Source organism: Lactuca saligna, chromosome 3, assembly GCF_052625555.1.
Source record: "Lactuca saligna cultivar CGN05327 chromosome 3, ASM5262555v1, whole genome shotgun sequence".
NCBI lineage: Eukaryota > Viridiplantae > Streptophyta > Magnoliopsida > Asterales > Asteraceae > Lactuca > Lactuca saligna.
In genome coordinates, this window is record NC_136419.1 from 5435494 (window position 1) to 5455363 (window position 19870).

Here is a 19870-nt window from a genome sequence, read left to right on the forward strand (position 1 = left end):
TTTGCACCCTAAAATCCACATTAGTGAATATCCACACGTAAAGTTGGAAACTTTACGTGTGATTTGGGTCCTAGAAGTCCAGATCTATGAATGGCATGGACTGAAATCGAGTAAATCTGTGTATTTGGTGGATGCATGGCGACGACTCGGCGAGTCGTATAGGTGACTCGGCGAGTCTGGTCGCGAGTCACCGATTTGGTCCCTTCATGATGTGTCGAGTTGAGCCGTGAGTCACAGGGGTGACTCGGTGAGTTGGGAGCTGAACTCACCCATGTTAGGACTCGGCGAGTCAATGCCCTGACTCGGCGAGTCCAAGGCAATCTTCATAGATCAAGAACAGACTCGGCGAGTTGTTCATACAACTCGGCGAGTCTTAGCATAAAGTGTTCTTCGGATGAAGATGAACTCGACGAGTTGTTCATGCAACTCGGCGAGTAGGATGAAGGAGTTGAATGCCAGTTAGAAGGTGAACTCGTCGAGTCATAGCCCGACTCGACGAGTAGAACCAGGGACCCAGGACAATAGTTTGCTAGGGACTCGGCGAGTGGAGATCCACTCGGCGAGTCGGGTCAACTGAAAATTGACTCTAGCTTTGGCTTAGAGCTAGACCGGGGGTAAAATGGTCATTTTACCTAAAGGACAGTTAGCAGTGTTTGATTGAGTATGTTGTGGGAATTGCAGCCGGAGGACTCCCGGAGCAGCAGCAGTCAGTTAGTTCCCGATCAGTTCAGCAGCTACTTTGAGGTGAGTTACCTTCCAGTAGCAGTGGGTCTAAGGCCACAATGCCGACCCACCAGTAGGAGATGTATGATAGATGATTGTCTTTGTGATATCATCTAAGTTTGCTACTACCTGATATGTTATATGCTAGCATGATATGTTGTATGTGATAGTAGTAGAGTTTGGTTGTTAGGACCGAAGGGTAGTCAGACACCCCAGATACGTCTGACAGTATGTGATGATATGTTTGCATGCTGGCTTGTTATGTTATATGTGATAGTAGTAGTAGGGGGGTGAAATAGTCCCCGAGGATCGGTTGTTAGGACCGATGGGTAGTCAGCACCCCAGAATGGCTTGACATGGGTAGTCAGCACCCCAGAATGGCTTGACACGGGTAAGACGGCACCCCAGAATGGCCGTATGGGTAGGTCGGCACCCCAGAATGGCCGTACCGGGTAGTCAGGCACCCCAGAATAGCCTGGCAGTACGTATGTTATGTGTTTGTATGGTATGTGGTACGTTGGGGGAACTCACTAAGCTTTGTGCTTACGTTTACAGTTTTGTTTTCAGGTACCTCTGCATCGAAGGGGAAGGAGCCGGCGCGGTAGCGGCACGTCATACACACACTCTTCGGTTTCCGCATTTACGAGATTTACTGGGATTGTACTCTGATATTTTGATGGGATGTATGGTTTGACCTTTTAGAACATGGTTACGATGTGTCATGGTGTGATCAAACAATGTTTTTATTTATTAATGTTTCCTAAAGTAATATTTTAAAATGAAATTTTCGGACGTAAAAAAATTGGGTCGTTACAAGTTGGTATCAGAGCCCTGGTTTGAGGGATTCGGACACGCCTTCGGGAGTGTTTGGACTCAAATCGAGGGATTGAAAGATTTTTTCAAAAGAAATTGTTCTTTAAAACCCGGAAAAGAGTCATAAGAAAGAGCAAAGTGTGTGACGTGCACGACCGGCCGAGCTCAAGTAAGTATTCCCCATAGTACCCATACAAGTTTATGTTATGTTTATCAGCTTACGTAGAACTGCATGCTAGAATAGGCTAAGGATCTAGGAGTGATGCCTTATGTGCCTGCTTATGTGTTACAGCTTTATGAATATTGCACACTAGAATTGAGTAGACAGCAGTAGGATAGCCTGTTTAGGTTATGCCTGATAGTATGAGCTTAGCATCCTATGTTAAGTGTCGTTTCTTGTTATAAGAATAGTTTTGGCTTGAGTCTGTTTTTCCCTTATTCGAATGTTGCTTGCTTCGTGCTTGGTGGGATTCTGAGTAATGGGAGTTAGCCACTGGGTAAGCACGTCACACCACATGTAATCAGGGTTGAATAATCCCAAAGTATTGGAACTGGCCCTATGGCGCAGCTCTTGTTTGAGTCCAACCGTTGTAGGGACGGATCTTTTACTTGAAGGATTATCTAATCCTCATCACATGTGATGGTGTTTAGGTGGTGGCTAACTGGCATTATGAGGAGACCTACAGCAGCTGAGGACCAGTTTTGTTGAACTTGAGTTTTCCCTAGGGCAAGCCTAGGATGAGAATAACAGAGAGTAGCAGTAGTAAAGGGGAGATGGTGGAGTCGAGGAATTCCTCGGAGAAGGTACGGATAGATGTGGAAGGTAGTATGGGCCCGTACTACTGAAAGCAGAGGATCCGTACCCGAGCCGAGGAAGGCCAAGACGAGACCAAGGAACCTGTAAGTAGTTGAGATCCCTCAGAAAGTAGCAGTACCACTAATGATTATTATGATGTTTTGCAGAATGGTGGTACTTCGACCGAGACCGACAGATGGCGGGTCAGGAGAGGGGTCAGGTTCGGGATCAGGCACCGAGCCGATTGATGAGAGACTACGTGAGTTCATCACGTCGGAGATCACTAGGGGCATCCTTGAGTCGACCCCCATCATCTTCGGGTCGATCAAGGAAGGGATCGTGGAGTTGATGGAGGATCGCCTACGGGCATTCAGGAGCGACTTGGCCTCTAGCCAGTCGGGATCTCGCACACTGTCCTTCAAGGACTTCAGGGGCAGTGGTGCGCCGGATTTCCATGGGGTGAAGGACCCCATTGTCGCCAGACGGTGGATTGCGGATATTGAGTCCGCCCAATTGACCAGCTTCTGCCCCGAGGGGTCGAAGGTGAGGTACGCAGCAGGGTGTTTACGGGACCGAGCCCGGGATTGGTGGGAGTCAGTGGGTGACTCGTTGGGAGCCTCGCCTATCGAGGCAATGACCTGGTCGGATTTTGTGGCTAGGTTCAGGGCAGAGTTTGTGCCAGCGGTCGAGCTTCAGCAGCTGGCCAGGGAGTTTCTAGACATGAGACAGACGACAGAGACCGTGGCGGAGATCACTGCCAAGTTTCGGGAGAGGGCTTTATTGGTGCCCCAGTATGCAGGTGACGAGGATATGAGGAGGACTCGTTACCATGATATGCTACGAGCTGACATTCGGGAGCATGTTAACTTTTCGGCCTGCCCTACCCTGGACTCCATGATTGCCAGGGCTAGAGAGAGAGAGATAGATTTGGAGCACATCCGGAAACGGAAACTTGAGGACGGTCAGGCAGCAGGGGCTTCGGGGAAGAAGCCCAAGGGATCAGACGGGAGGCCGAAAGGCCAGTCGGGACCGAGCCGCTGCAGGAGGTGCGGCAGGCCGCACGAGGGGGCGTGCAGGATGGGATCGTCAGGCTGCTACAAGTGCGGCAAGTTTGGGCATATCAGCAGGGATTGCACTGCTCCTGCGCCAGTTATTCAGACATCGGAGTTGCTGTGTTTCCACTGCAACCAGAGGGGCCACAAAAAGGCCAATTGCCCCATGTTGACAGTTTCAGCGCCAGTGAAGGTGCCAGCTCCAGCGACCCTGCGGATCACGGATGGCCGTCAGGGCAAGACAGAGGCTCCAGTGGTGAGGAGTCGGGCATTCCAGTTGACTGCCGAGGAGGCACGCGCCGCGCCCGATGTGGTGACGGGTATGATTCTTTCCTTCTATCTTTTATTTTACGTTGTTATGATATTGATATGTGCTCCGTATGTATACATGTGTATTAGGATCGTTCCATGTGAACGGCATCCCGGTTCAGGTATTGTTCGACTCGGGTGCATCCCGATCGTTTGTTTCTCTTGCTCTTAGCAAGAGATTTCATGAGACTTCAGGCGAGTTAGATTGCCCGTTAGAGGTAGAGATTGCTGACGATCGATCGGTGCGAGCATCGATGGTGTTTCGAGATTGTGTTCTGCGACTGTTTGAGGAGCGTTACCTGGTAGACTTGGTTCCCATTCCATTGCGTGGGAACAAGGTGATTATTGGTATGGATTGGTTGAGCCCTAATGGGGCAGTGATAGATTGCGCACAACAGCTAGTGCGAGTCAGGACCCCAAGCGGGGGAGAGTTAGTGATTCATGGAGAGCAGCCGCAGTGTGGACCCACTGTATGTTCAGCAGCGAGGGCTAGGCGCTACCTTCAGCAGGGATGCACGGGTTATGTCGCGTATGTGATGGATACCCGAGAGGCGGGTAAGCTGACCGTGAGCGAGGTCCCGGTGGTTCGAGATTTTGCTGATGTTTTCCCGGAGGAACTACCTGGGATACCTCCGGAGCGACAGGTGGAGTTCAGGATTGACCTCATTCCCGGTGCGGCTCCAATAGCCAAAGCACCATATCGGTTGGCTCCTCCCGAGATGCAGGAGTTGTCTACGCAGCTGCAGGAGCTGCTGGACAAGGGATTTATTCGGCCGAGCAGTTCACCCTGGGGAGCCCCGATTCTGTTCGTAAGAAAGAAGGACGGGTCGCATCGGATGTGTATAGATTATCGGGAGCTGAACAAGGTAACGGTGAAGAACCGATACCCGCTTCCAAGGATTGACGACCTATTTGACCAGCTTCAGGGAGCATCTTGGTTCTCCAAGATTGACTTGCGTTCGGGGTATCATCAGATGAGGGTCAGGGAGGAGGATATGCAGAAGACCGCGTTTCGGACGCGCTATGGTCATTACGAGTTCGTGGTGATGCCGTTTGGGCTCACCAATGCTCCTGCCGCGTTCATGGACCTCATGAACCGCGTGTGTAGACCGATGCTGGATCGGTCTGTGATAGTCTTTATCGATGATATCTTGGTCTATTCCAAGACTCGGGAGGAACACGAGGAGCATCTGAGGGAGGTATTGGAGACCCTGAGGAGGGAGAGCTTGTATGCCAAGTTCTCCAAGTGTGAGTTTTGGTTGCGCGAGGTGCAATTTCTTGGACACCTCGTCAACCAGAACGGAATTCTGGTTGATCCGGCCAAGGTCGAGGCCGTGATGAGATGGGAGGTCCCGAAGTCTCCATCCGAGATTCGGAGCTTCCTGGGATTGGCGGGCTACTATCGGAGATTTATCCAGGATTTCTCCAAGATAGCCGTACCCCTGACACGACTGACGAAGAAAGCCGTGGTCTTTCGGTGGGGACCCGAGCAGCAGGCTGCGTTTGAGATGCTGAGACAGAAATTGTGTGAGGCACCGATCCTAGCCCTGCCTGAGGGCGTAGAGGATTTTGTGGTTTACTGCGATGCGTCCATTTCAGGGTTGGGCACAGTTCTGATGCAGAGGGGGCATGTCATTGCCTACGCTTCGCGGCAGCTCAAGCCTCACGAGGCAAATTACCCGACGCACGATTTGGAGTTGGGGGCGGTGGTCTTTGCCCTCAAGATTTGGCGGCATTACCTCTACGGAGTTCGGTGTACCATCTACACGGACCACAAGAGTTTGAGGTACCTCATGGACCAGCCGAATCTGAATATGAGGCAGCGGCGATGGTTGGACGTGGTGAAGGATTATGATTGCGAGATCCTTTACCACCCGGGGAAGGCCAATGTGGTGGCCGATGCGCTTAGCCGCAAGACGGTGCCGATCAGGGACGTCTGTTTGAGGATGACGGTGGTGACTCCCCTGTTGGAGCAGATTCGGGAGGCTCAACAGGAGGCTATCAAGGAGGAGCATCGGAAGAGCGAGCGTGTAGTGGGTCAGGTTTCCTCCTTTGATTATGATGGCAGAGGACTTTTGACATTACACCGTAGGGTGTGGGTGCCGTATCACGGTGGCGTGCGTCAGATTCTGATGGAGGAGGCGCACAAGTCCCGCTTTTCTATTCATCCCGGGGCGACGAAGATGTATAGGGATCTTCGTCCGGATTATTGGTGGCCTTGCATGAAGCGGGATGTGGCATGGTACGTCGAGCGGTGCTTGACCTGCAGGAAGGTCAAGGCCGAACATCAGAGGCCGCATGGCAAGATGCAGCCGTTGGACATTCCACTGTGGAAATGGGAAGATATCACGATGGATTTTATCACAAAGCTTCCCAGGACCGCACGGGGAGTGGATTCGATTTGGGTCATCGTGGATAGATTGACCAAGAGTGCTCACTTTATTTCGATTCAGGAGAGCATATCGGCCGAAAAATTGGCCGACATCTATATCAGGGAGATTGTGGCACGGCATGGGGTGCCAGTATCGGTAATCTCGGACAGGGATGTGCGTTTTACTTCCAGATTCTGGAAGAAATTTCATGACGAGTTGGGCACTCGTCTACATTTCAGCACCGCCTTTCACCCGCAGACAGATGGTCAGAGTGAGCGGACCATCCAGACTTTGGAGGACATGTTGCGGGCGTGTGTACAGGATTTCGGTGGTAGCTGGGATACCTATCTTCCTTTGGCTGAGTTCTCCTACAACAACAGCTATCACGCGAGTATTGATCGACCCCCGTTCGAGATGTTGTATGGACGGAAGTGCAGAACCCCGATATGTTGGGGGGAGGTTGGCCAGAGAGTCATGGGAAGTACCGAGGTGGTGCTAGAGACGACCGAGAAAATCCAGCAGGTTCGGAGCAGACTTCAGACTGCACAGAGTCGGCAGAAAAGCTACGCCGATAGACGTCGATCCGACTTGGAGTTCCAAGTCGGGGATATGGTCCTCCTGAAAGTGTCGCCTTGGAAAGGTGTCATTCGATTCAGGAAGCGGGGCAAGTTGGGCCCAAGGTTCATCGGGCCGTTCAGGGTTGCAGCCCGGGTGGGCAAGGTGGCGTATAGGCTGAATCTGCCAGCCGAGCTCAGTCAGATCCACAGCACCTTCCATGTTTTGCAGCTGCGGAAGTGTCTGGTGGACGATTCAACAGTAGTACCGTTGGAGGATATTCAGGTTGATGGCAGCTTGAATTACATTGAGCGCCCAGTCGCAATACTTGACAGAAAGACCAAGACGTTGAGAAACAAGAGGGTAGAGCTAGTAAAGGTGCAATGGCAGCACCGCAAGGGTTCGGAATGGACTTGGGAACCGATGGACGAGATGATGGAGCATTACCCCGAGCTGTTTCAGGACCAGGCAGCAGACTTCGAGGACGAAGTCTAAAATAAGTGGGGGAGATTTGTAGGGGCCACAAGAAGGCCCAGTGTTCGAGTTTGCTTTCGGCGGGACAGGTGATGGCACCTGCCCCTGCGACCTTGAGGATCATGGATGGCTGTCAGTGCCGAGCAGAGGCATCTGCGGTAGGGAGCAGATCTTTCCAGTTGTCTATAGTGGAGGCGCGAGCAGCATCGGACATTGCAGGTGAGTATCTTTTGATTTCATGTTAGTTTTATTCTTGATTATATTGTTATGGTGTTGCAGTTATGTTAAGTGAATGTATGTGATGATTTTCCTGTTGTGTTCGGATTATATGCCAAGATGCATACCATGGGATTTGGTCGCTAGTTCATAGTAGTACCCTCTTTTCTAGCCAGTTCTTAAGATGCAATCGCAGTAGCAGGTGTGAGTGGGGGTTCGGGAAGTGCCTTATTAGATTTATAGTATGGCTTAGTAATGGTATTGGTGGTTACTAAGCAGTGGTAAGGGTTGGATGTCAGCAGATTGACCTCTTTTGATAGAGAAAAGGATTGGGAATCCTTCCTATGTTGGGGAATGTAGGGGTTTAGTCGAATCGAAGTGGGGGAGAACTATTCTAGAAGTCAGGAGCGGGATTAAGTTCAATTTGGGATGCCTTCAGATTAGTAGTCGGTGGTTGAGATAGTATGGAGAGTGTGGTAAGATTGCGGGATAGCCGTAGCATTTATTAATAACCAGTTAGAGGAGTGTGGGCAAGGGTCCGTATCTCCTAAGTCATAGGAGTGTGGGCGTGGGCCCGTATCTCCTAGATAACAAAGTGGGGATCAAGAAAGGGTAGTTCGTTGGGATTTAGTATGGAGTTGGCCAGCATAGCCCTAGAGAGGTGAGACTTTGGGAGAGGCCGCTCCAAGATACGAATGGGTGAGACTCGTGGACGAGGCCCGTATGTTTGTAATAGTATAAGGTGAGACCTGGGAGCAGAGTTGCTCAGTAGAATGGTTCGGGTGATACCCATGGGCGAGGCCCATGTAATTATAGTGATACAGGTGGGACTTGGTAGAGGCCGTAGGGTCAGGATAGGGGATCGAGGATCCCAGGACTTGCAGGGTCAGAGTCGCAGGGTGGATAGAGTAGTTGTAGATAGCCGAAGTTTCTTCAGAAGTCGCTGGGAGCGACTGAGAGGTTGTGTATGGGGGTAGTAACCGGTAGGATTCTGATAACCCGGTTATCAAAAGATTAGTTAGGACCAGGGTGGTATCAATTTATCCGGAAGGCGGATAAAGAGATAGTAGGGTTCTCAGTCAGAGAGAGTAATGATAAGAGGAGTTTGGTGTGAGACACCTAGTTGACCGAGGAGTGCAACGCCTTTCACAACAGGGTTAAATAATCTCATAGGGAAGAGTTTGGCCCTGTTGCGCAGCTCTCGTATGAGTCTATCCATTACATGGATGAATCTTTTACTCGAAGGATTCTCTAATCCATTTGCTAGGTTGGGTGCTCAACACTAAGTTATAATAGCAAAAAGTATTCAGTGTGTATCGACAGTAGTGAGCAGCACTGGGAGTGGCTGGAGTAATGGATACCGTGAAGGATATGTCCTTCACAGTGGTAGAGGAGGTGGTTAGTTATGGAACATTGCCTTGGGAAGGCCAGAAAACGCGCAAGGAAAAGAAGGGTGAATCCCTAGGATGTTCAACATAAGTACTCGGGGAGTACCAGAAGGATTGTCGATTGAGTAAGTTGTGTTCTCAGGACTGACAAGATTAGAGTGCACTCGAGGTTGTTATGTACAAGGACTAGTTTTAGCCGGAATGACCGGACAGGAGGCCATTAATTCAGCAGGAGATGTATGCATCAGGAAGGCATGTGGTGAGCAAAGTACAAAATAGTTGACCATAGCAGACATCGAAGACGAAGTCTAGTTTAAGTGGGGGAGAGTTGTAACACCCCATTCAGAAAAGCGTTCATTTATGGATCTAGAAATCAAGGCTAGGGGGCATTTTGGTCATATATGGGTTTTGAGTTTTATTTAAGAAGGTTTCTGGGCGGGGTGTGTTGTTAGAAGCGTAGGGCTTTTCGCCACCTTTCCGTAGATATAGAGTTCATCGGAAATGGATCTAGAATGACGAAGTATGACACTTTGAAGATTTTGGCAATAATGGCCCTTAAGGAGAAAAGTTCGCATGGAAGGCCATGCATGCATTTTTGGAACACGCATGGGTACGCCTAACATAGCGGAGCAAGTGATCGTGGTGCTGAGAGGCGTACACCCAGCGTACGCTCAGAGCCTCAAAACCCTATTTTTAGGGTGTGCCACTATAAAAAGAGCATAATGGCTCCAACCATAGCATCCTTATCAGCCTCCCCAACTCCAGAGAGACCATAGAATGCCCCAACCCTTCATTGTGTGAGATCTTGACCTTGGGAAGCTTAGTTTGGTGGTTTAAAGCTTGGAAGAGAAAAGAAGAAGAGTGGTAAGGAGGAACCTTGGAGGCCAGAGCTTATAAATATGGGATAACATCATCATTTGAGATACTATGAAGGTAAAAAGATTCCAACTTTCCTCATAGAAGCTTAGATCTAGGTATAAGGAGTTTTGGACCTTTTTAGGTCCAAAGATTGGGCCTTTATGGTAAAACTTCATCCTTGAGCTTGGGATTCCACCCTCAGAGCTAAAAGTGTCCCATGAGTAGTAAAGTTGTCATCTTGAAGGTCCAAATGAGTTCATGCATGAGTTAAGACCTTTTTCCATGGAAATAGATTATTGTTTTTGGATTTTGAGCTTATGTAAGTCATGCAATCCATCAAGTTATCAACTTTATGGTTTATGACACGGAATAAGACCTGGATATGAGTTTGTAGCTTCTAAATCGGGGTATTAAGCACTTAATAGAAAGTTGACTTAACATGGTTGTACGTTGGACGTACACGGAGGTACGCACAACGTACAAGCCATTAGCCAGTACACTCAGCGTACCTAGAAGTACGCACCGCGTACGCTGCCAGGTTTGGGCCTTGAGCATTTGGACCTCGGTGTGGGCTGTGCTTTGGACTATAGGTCTTTGGGCTATAGTAGGCCATCAGGAGTTAGTGATTATGGGCCAAGTATATGTGTTGGTCTTAGGGTAAGGACCAATAAATGCACTGGTCCCAATGTAGCAAATTGGGCTATTAGTGGGCTACTAGTGGGCTTGGGAAGATTAAATAGTGTTGGGCCTTAGTCTTGGGGCTTAGATATGGACCAAGTTGGTTTAGGGGTAGAATCGTCATTTTACTCTCGGTAGGGTTATTGTATTGGACTAAGTGATGTTTGGTTTTGGTAGTCGAGAAGCCGAAGGGTCAGTAGTTCGGGAATTGCCAGTCAGCAGCCAGAGGAGTATCAATAGGGTTCAACAGTGCGAGGTGAGTTTCCCTTTTGTGTGAATGGGTCTACGGCCACAATACCGGCCCATGTAGTTATGAGTATGAAGACCCGGGGGTTAGCCCTGGGCACTGTTTGCTAGTATGATATTCAGGACCAAGGTCCAATGTCGGGCGGGTGCCCAAGGAATGGTTTTCATGGTAGAGTATACTTGTTGTCTGTGTGATACTTGTATGTGTCTGGTAGGGAGGTGAGTATGGGCAAGGTCCCGTATCTCACCATTAGTAGAGTAAGGACGGGGTTCCATATCTCATTAGTAGTCGGACATAGACGAGGCCCGAGTTAGGAAAGAAGTGAGTGTGGGTTGGGCACATATCCCACTATCAACAGGAGTATGGACGAGGTTGCAAGACTCATCAGTAGTAGGACAGGGTATGGACGAGGAGTATGGACGAGGTTCCAAGATAGGCGAGGCCTTAGGACAGTAATTTAGTAGGGTATGTTTAGTTTTTGTGTTATGTGCTATGCTTATATGTTTGCATGCGTTTAGCTTATGGGGCCCAGAGACAGGTGGGGCGTAAAGTAAAATAAATATGTATACCGAGCGGGGCTTAGAGACAGGCGGGGCCCCGGATCGGGCGAGGCCCGAAATAGCGGGTGTGGCCCAGTGATTGCAGTATGTGATTATGCATGGTATGTGGTAGGTTGGGGAACTCACTAAGTTTCATGCTTACGGTTTTCAGTTTTGGTTTCAGGTACTTCCGGTAGTGGAGGGAAGAGCTCGGAGTGATCGCATGACACACACCATTGTTTAGTCATCTTGGGATGTGTTGCTCTGATAATAAGAATATGTTTCGGATTAACACTCTGATTTTATGTTACGATTTATGTTATGGATTGAAAAATGTGGCTTAAGTAACGTTTAAAAAAAATGGACTTTTTAGTCATGATTTTTGGGCCGTTACATAGATACGTAAAGTTTGTAAGCTTTTTGTTTGAAATGGATAATGTATGAGTTGTATAAAGCAACAAAGAGTCGTTTAAAGAGTATAGCACCAAAAGAAATAAAGGTACTAGTGTATCTGATTAATTTCACGGATCCAGAAGAACGTTTTTCAGCTTTATCAACTGCATTTTCTCCTGGTAAAGATGATGAGGCTAAGGATCCTAATGTATATACACGTAAATTGGCTCAGATTTTTATTTATTTAATTATTAACTGTGAAATTGAATTTTCAATGCATATCGGTGTTTTTAATAATGTAGCACCTGGTTTCCGGTATGTGAATTTTATTTGAGCATTGCCCTAATTTAGCCTTGGACTCGGCGAGTCATAGGGTCCGACTCGCCGAGTAGGGACGAGACTCAGGACACGTTTAAGTGGGAGACTCGGCGAGTCCATATCTTGGACTCGGCGAGTCACCGCTGCTGGATGAAACCCTAAGTTTCAAGGGTTTGCACCCTATTTAAACCCTCATTCCGCCCCAACTCGTCCCCATTCACCCCCAGAACTCCCCCAACATCGTTTTCCCTTATTTCTTTGAGAGATTGAAGTGTTCTTGGTGTGTTCTTGAAGGTTTTGAGGAGAAAGAGGAGTAGATCAAGAAGAGGAGGAGGAGATCAGCCATCTTTGTGTCATTTCAACAGTTTCCTTGAGGTATATCTCGTTTTTCCCCTGTTTCTATGCTTAGGATTTCATTTGGGACACCCTTGAGCAATTCTTCAAGCTTGTTTGTGCTTAATGTTTCGTAATAAGTGGATTAACCTTTAGATCTAGGCAAGATTGAGCTCCAGGAGCTCAGATCTGTGAGCTTTATGGCCCCATGTGGCTTGTTCATCCTAGATCTACCCTTTTGAGGCATTTTGCACCCTAAAATCCACATTAGTGAATATCCACACGTAAAGTTGGAAACTTTACGTGTGATTTGGGTCCTAGAAGTCCAGATCTATGAATGGCATGGACTGAAATCGAGTAAATCTGTGTATTTGGTGGATGCATGGCGACGACTCGGCGAGTCGTATAGGTGACTCGGCGAGTCTGGTCGCGAGTCACCGATTTGGTCCCTTCATGATGTGTCGAGTTGAGCCGTGAGTCACAGGGGTGACTCGGTGAGTTGGGAGCTGAACTCACCCATGTTAGGACTCGGCGAGTCAATGCCCTGACTCGGCGAGTCCAAGGCAATCTTCATAGATCAAGAACAGACTCGGCGAGTTGTTCATACAACTCGGCGAGTCTTAGCATAAAGTGTTCTTCGGATGAAGATGAACTCGACGAGTTGTTCATGCAACTCGGCGAGTAGGATGAAGGAGTTGAATGCCAGTTAGAAGGTGAACTCGTCGAGTCATAGCCCGACTCGACGAGTAGAACCAGGGACCCAGGACAATAGTTTGCTAGGGACTCGGCGAGTGGAGATCCACTCGGCGAGTCGGGTCAACTGAAAATTGACTCTAGCTTTGGCTTAGAGCTAGACCGGGGGTAAAATGGTCATTTTACCTAAAGGACAGTTAGCAGTGTTTGATTGAGTATGTTGTGGGAATTGCAGCCGGAGGACTCCCGGAGCAGCAGCAGTCAGTTAGTTCCCGATCAGTTCAGCAGCTACTTTGAGGTGAGTTACCTTCCAGTAGCAGTGGGTCTAAGGCCACAATGCCGACCCACCAGTAGGAGATGTATGATAGATGATTGTCTTTGTGATATCATCTAAGTTTGCTACTACCTGATATGTTATATGCTAGCATGATATGTTGTATGTGATAGTAGTAGAGTTTGGTTGTTAGGACCGAAGGGTAGTCAGACACCCCAGATACGGCTGACAGTATGTGATGATATGTTTGCATGCTGGCTTGTTATGTTATATGTGATAGTAGTAGTAGGGGGGTGAAATAGTCCCCGAGGATCGGTTGTTAGGACCGATGGGTAGTCAGCACCCCAGAATGGCTTGACATGGGTAGTCAGCACCCCAGAATGGCTTGACACGGGTAAGACGGCACCCCAGAATGGCCGTATGGGTAGGTCGGCACCCCAGAATGGCCGTACCGGGTAGTCAGGCACCCCAGAATAGCCTGGCAGTACGTATGTTATGTGTTTGTATGGTATGTGGTACGTTGGGGGAACTCACTAAGCTTTGTGCTTACGTTTACATTTTTGTTTTCAGGTACCTCTGCATCGAAGGGGAAGGAGCCGGCGCGGTAGCGGCACGTCATACACACACTCTTCGGTTTCCGCATTTACGAGATTTACTGGGATTGTACTCTGATATTTTGATGGGATGTATGGTTTGACCTTTTAGAACATGGTTACGATGTGTCATGGTGTGATCAAACAATGTTTTTATTTATTAATGTTTCCTAAAGTAATATTTTAAAATGAAATTTTCGGACGTAAAAAAATTGGGTCGTTACAAATAAGGTTTTTTTTACTGCTGTAGAACTATATACCTCGAGATGTGAAATTGTGTTTAGCGATTGTGGTCCGTAGGCAAAAGGATGAGCTACCATTTGTCCGTGGAAAAAATTGTTGTAAAGGTAGTTTTAACTATTATCCACACAACAATTTACACAAATAGTTTTTTTTTTTTTTTTTTTTTAACTATTAGTCTTTTCTCTACAAATCAATTTGTCAATATACAATTGGGATATGATTTTTAATTCACGTTGGAATTGAAAGGTATATTGTGCAGTATAACATCCCTTGAGTGGTTCTGAATCTCTGATGTATCTTCTATACAGCTTCAAAGTCGCCTCAAGTAAGTTTCTTTTTGTCTTATCATCAGGACATGAGTTTTTTCCACTGTTTTATGATGTTATCTTATGTTATAATGGTTTAATGCTATTACAGGAGAACTTATGGAAGCAGAATATCCCTGTTGGGGCAGAGGTATGTATATGTTTTTGTCATTTGGTAAATCACAAGTATACTTACTTTTTTCGACCATAATACCCTTGTACTTTCGAATAAATAAGAAAATTTCGGTAAGTTATGACTAATAACCTTAAATTTCTCATGGGTTTAGGCTAATAACCTTAAATTTCTCATGCAGACACCATTAAATATTCTTACAACTTGATCTGCATTGCAACCCTAACACAAAAAGAAATCCAAACTTTTATACGAAATTCATATCTAATTGTAATCTTAAATCCATACATACTTTGGATTATGATGATGGGTAGGTAGTGTTATGTTATTTAGTTAAAGTGAGTGGTGACAATTAATGTTGTTGCTATTGTTGATTTGTTGTTTGTGGTGCAGGGGTCCACCAATATTTCACCCAAACATCGAAACCATCCTATTTGTGCCTAACATGACACCACGTGGACGACAAAAGGCAAGTTGAATTGTTTCACACATATACCAATTTATGCCGTAATATTCCACTTTTTTCTGCTTTTTATAGCACTACACTTTCAAATATTTACTAGTTACGCATTATAGTCTCCGAATTACATCCATTTATAGCATCAAATGTGTTGGATTTTTTTTTGAAGTTTTTTGCTTCTGTGTTGTTATTGGAAAATGTGGTAATCGTTTGCCACATCATCATCATTTGGACTGCCACATAAGCAAAAAACAAAAAAAATAAAAATGAAATGGTATCCTGTCCGGTAACTAGTTCTACGGGTTAAAATTGCATACTTATTGTAGGGATATAATCAAAATCGGACACCATAACACTTTTAAAATAAGTTTTTAATCAAATATTTTGATCTAACTATGATGCTATAATTAGGTACAACGTTAATTGCCTTGGATTTAGAAAAAAAAAAATCAATTATTTACGATTGGGAAATAACATAAAACTGCAGGTTTGAAAATTATCTGGATTTGTGGTCACAAATCTTATATTTAAGATGGCAACGTTACTTTCATTCAGATACCATTACAATTTAACCAATTAGGTTATATTTTTTCTGTTGTTAAAAAAACCCGTCTTGAGGCGAATAAGCTGCTTATTTTATGATTTTTATTAGTTGTGATATGTTTTGTAGTGATGATAATGAGGACAACAATATGTAATAACTACAAGGTGTTATGTTGATTAAAAAATTGGTCAACAGGTTCGCCATTTGGTACATTTTTTTAGATTTAGGTGGTATATATACTAAATAGAAATGTTTATTTAAATTTTTTACCAAAAACCAACATACATTGTATTGGTTAAACAATTCCGCACCCCGCTATTGGTTGAACAATTATGCACCCCACATAGCGGGTGTCTCAGCTAGTTATATGTTGAAATTATATTGTTTTTCGAAAAACTGATTATAAATAGTTAATTATAGGTTGATTTTTTTATAAAAAACCAATGGAATGTCTTATTAACATCATCTTTTATTATTAATCAACGTAATTTAAGGAGTAAAGGCATATAATAATAATAATATAATAATAATAATAAGAAGTAGTAGTAAAGGTATAATAATAATAATAATAATAATAATAATAATAATAATTAAAAAAAAGTTGCGCTGTTTCAAAGGTAATAGAGCCGAAAGATAGTATGTCTAATCTACTTGTACATCTGCGCACTCTATTGAATCTAAATAAAGTTAATTATTTTAGATGGCTTGTTTAATCAAAAAATTAAGTGAAGTGGTTTAGTCAAATAAGAAAAATATTCCCAACAAATGTGTATCTTAAAATTATTAGATCATTTATATTATTGCAATACTAGCAGTTTTTCAATTATTACGCTTCATTATTTCGCAAGTTGTAACAGAGAAAAGAAAAAGAAGAGAAAACAAAACTACAAAAGTAAGGAAATAAAAGAAGAGAATGAAAGAGAAAGAAATTTGTTATTTGTGTTTTCGAATTTAAGAGAAGTAGAAAAAAGTTAAAATATTTTATTATTTCTTTCAGAATATTTTCAAATCATAAGAAAAGTTAGCAGAGAAAATGACATTCAATCATTTTTTTTTTTCCAGTTTTTTCTTTTAATGAAACTCAAAAATATCAATATATTTTACTCTCTCACTTAGGCCGGTATGTGTGCTTGAGAAAAGAAAGTTCCCGTACCTTGGAACACCATACCGGAGATGAGGGAAAAGAGTGAGTGGAGTTTATCCTTCACTCACACCCTTGTGTGATTGGTTAATATTTTTTTTCAGCTTTTTTAATATTTATTAAATTCTAAACCTATTGAAAAATTATAAAATATATATCAAAATTTATAGTTTTTAATTCCCTACAAAATGAATATAATATTTGTATGATATATATATATATATATATATATATATATATATATATATATATATATATATATATATATATATATATATATATAAAATTCTTTTTTAAAAAAGAGTGAGATTTTCTCATACACATCTGTGGGATTTGGTGAGGAAAAAAAATAATGAAAAAACCAACGCAACAACAAAAAATGAATGAATGATCTTTCCACAAACACTCTCGGGTTTTATACCAATACACACATGTGCATAAACGTGTATATGTTTACTTTTCGATTCTTGGTTATATTCACATAATACACATGTAAATTTTGGTTGAAAATCGTAGTAAAAATGTTATTTTAAGTTTTCTTCTGAAATTTAGTTTTCTATTATATATATATATATATATATATATATATATATATATATATATATATATATATATATATATATATATATATATATATATATATATATATATATATATATATATATATATATATATATATATATAACATTTGTGATTTAACGATCTAAATATATATTTTCATTTAGAGTGAATGCAAAAGACTATGAAAATTTTTAAGTATAAGCAAATATATATTATAATAAACACAACTTATTAAATTTAAGCGACCAAAAATCAAAATTATAATAATTACCCCGAAAGAATTCATAGGTTCCCAACATCATAAGGCTCACTGAATCACAAGACAGCTTTATTTTTACTTGTCACGGGTAAGTGTTTTTTGTGTTGTCTTCATTTGACATTTGTTAACTACAAAAATATGTTAATTAAATATTAAAGATGAACATGTATTCATTCCGGTGCAAATTATAGTAGGTCGCTAAATTTTCGAATATGTTTTCACAATAACGAATAACGAACCTTGATTAAATAACTTTTTTTTATAAGTGATTAGGTGTGAGACCCGTATATTATACGGGTTGATTTGAAAAATGATTAAACTTAAAGTATAAAAATAAAATATTTTTTAATATACAACTTTAAAATAAGAAAGAAACGTATTTATTACAATTTAATATCATATATATGATTTTTAATACTTTACATATATAAGTATATGACTTTAATTAAAAACTAAAACAAATAAAAAATTGACAAGTGGATAATATTTATTTCAAAATTATCACAAAATGACAAGTGTTAAAACTCATGAGAGATTGACAAGTAGCAAAAAAAAAAACATTCATTTATTAAGGAGGATTCTAATCATACTTAAAAATCACATTTTTAGTTGAGCCGGTTTGGTAACCGGTTTCCAATCCAACCATTGGATCAATCTGAGTTCTAAAATTTTCATATTTATTATATATATATATATATATATATATATATATATATATATATATATATATATATATATATATATATATATATATATAAAAGAACCGCAAGGACAAATCTCATTCGTTTATCTGAAAAAATTGGTGGTTGTAACTAAAAATAAAAAAACAATTAAATCCTAAGAGTATAGGTGTAGTTTCTGTAAAAATCAGAAAGTGATGGGTTTTTAAAAGAAATTCGAAGGGTTATTATGGTCAATTAAGGATTCAGATGAGAATAGATGGGATTTAGACACGCCTCCCCACACGTAAGAACGCTCTAAACGCACCTAGATTCTCTCTCAACACATGTAAAATGAATTTTTAAAAATAATGTGTTTTAGATACTAAACTTGATTTTAAAAGATTAATTTTTTTTTGAAAAAAATGTTGAACATAATATGATGCAAATAGAGATGATTTAAAATATTTATGATTCAAAAATATTATAATTCAATATGTTTATGATCATTAACTTGTTACTCTTTAAAAATATTTTCATTCAAATATTTAATGATAATTAACTATTATATTTTTTATGATTTAAAATTAACTGATTCAAAAATTATAATGATCCAAATATTGTATTGAACAAAAACTTTATTTAATTCGAGATATTATAATCCAAATTAAAATGATCTAAATTAATATGGTCAAAATTGATATCATTTAAAAATGTATCATGCATAATGTTGTTATGATTCAAAATACTTTGATTCAAATTTTTATGATTCAAAAATAATATAATTAAAAAAATATATGAATAGAAAATATTATGATCCTTAATATTTTCATATTTAAATGTAACACTCTAATTTTTGCAAATAAAATTTTCATTTTTAAAATCACACAAAACACATCTTCACATTTCTCAAACACAAGTTTATAAGTTGTTCAAAACACAAGATTATAAAAATGTTTGACAATATCACAGAATCCTCAAAAACATAATCTCTAACTTGTGTGTACAATCAAGCCGACGTCTTTCCCCGATCCTGAGAGGTACCTGAAACACATTTCATACAACACTATAAGCACGAAACTTAGTGAGTTCCCCAAAATACCATACGCAAATAATTAGCCTCTCATGGCTATGCTCGATAAGGACCCTCCGGTCATGTGTCTCATTGAAGACCCTCTGATCTCACAACTCGGTTTGGACCCTTCGGTCCTAACTCAATAAGACACAGAATAATATATAACATAAATCACAAAGACATAATGCATAATATATATCACATAACTCAGTGTAAGCACATAAGACCCTCCGGTCAATAACTCAGATAAGACCCCCCGGTCACACAGTGTTACCACTCAGGTAAGTATAGTGAGAAGACTCACCTCATAAGTAAGCAAGTATGTCTCGTACTCAACGGTTGGTCTAGACTCCGCCCACATATGTCATACTCATCTCTAATTAACAATTTATAATAACAACTCCAAGAATGTTAAACTACTCCTATACTAACTCTCGAAAAGGGTGAAAGACCATTTTACCCCTCCATGGTCTCCCAAGTTCACACTTGGCCAAACCCTAAAAGTCAATGGAAGTGAACGCTCAAGTCAACAATCTATGTTGACCCAACTTGTCGAGTGCATCTATGCGACTCATCGAGTTCCTCCTGTTCTTAGAAAAATCGGGAAAAATCCAACTCAACTCGCTGAGTTGTTTCACCAACTCGCCTATTTTGTGATGCGTCCAGACTATCGGGGAAAACCCTAACCAACTCGTCGAGTTCCCTCAATCCATTCTCTCATTCAGATGTTTTTAAGCAAGACTAAGGTCTCAAACTCTAGATCTAGCATTCTAAGGCTGGAGTAGCACGTAAAATTGCAAGCTTTACGTCCATGCATGGCATCTAAGGCTCAATATGCCAAAATAAAGCTCTTTAAGGCATGGAAG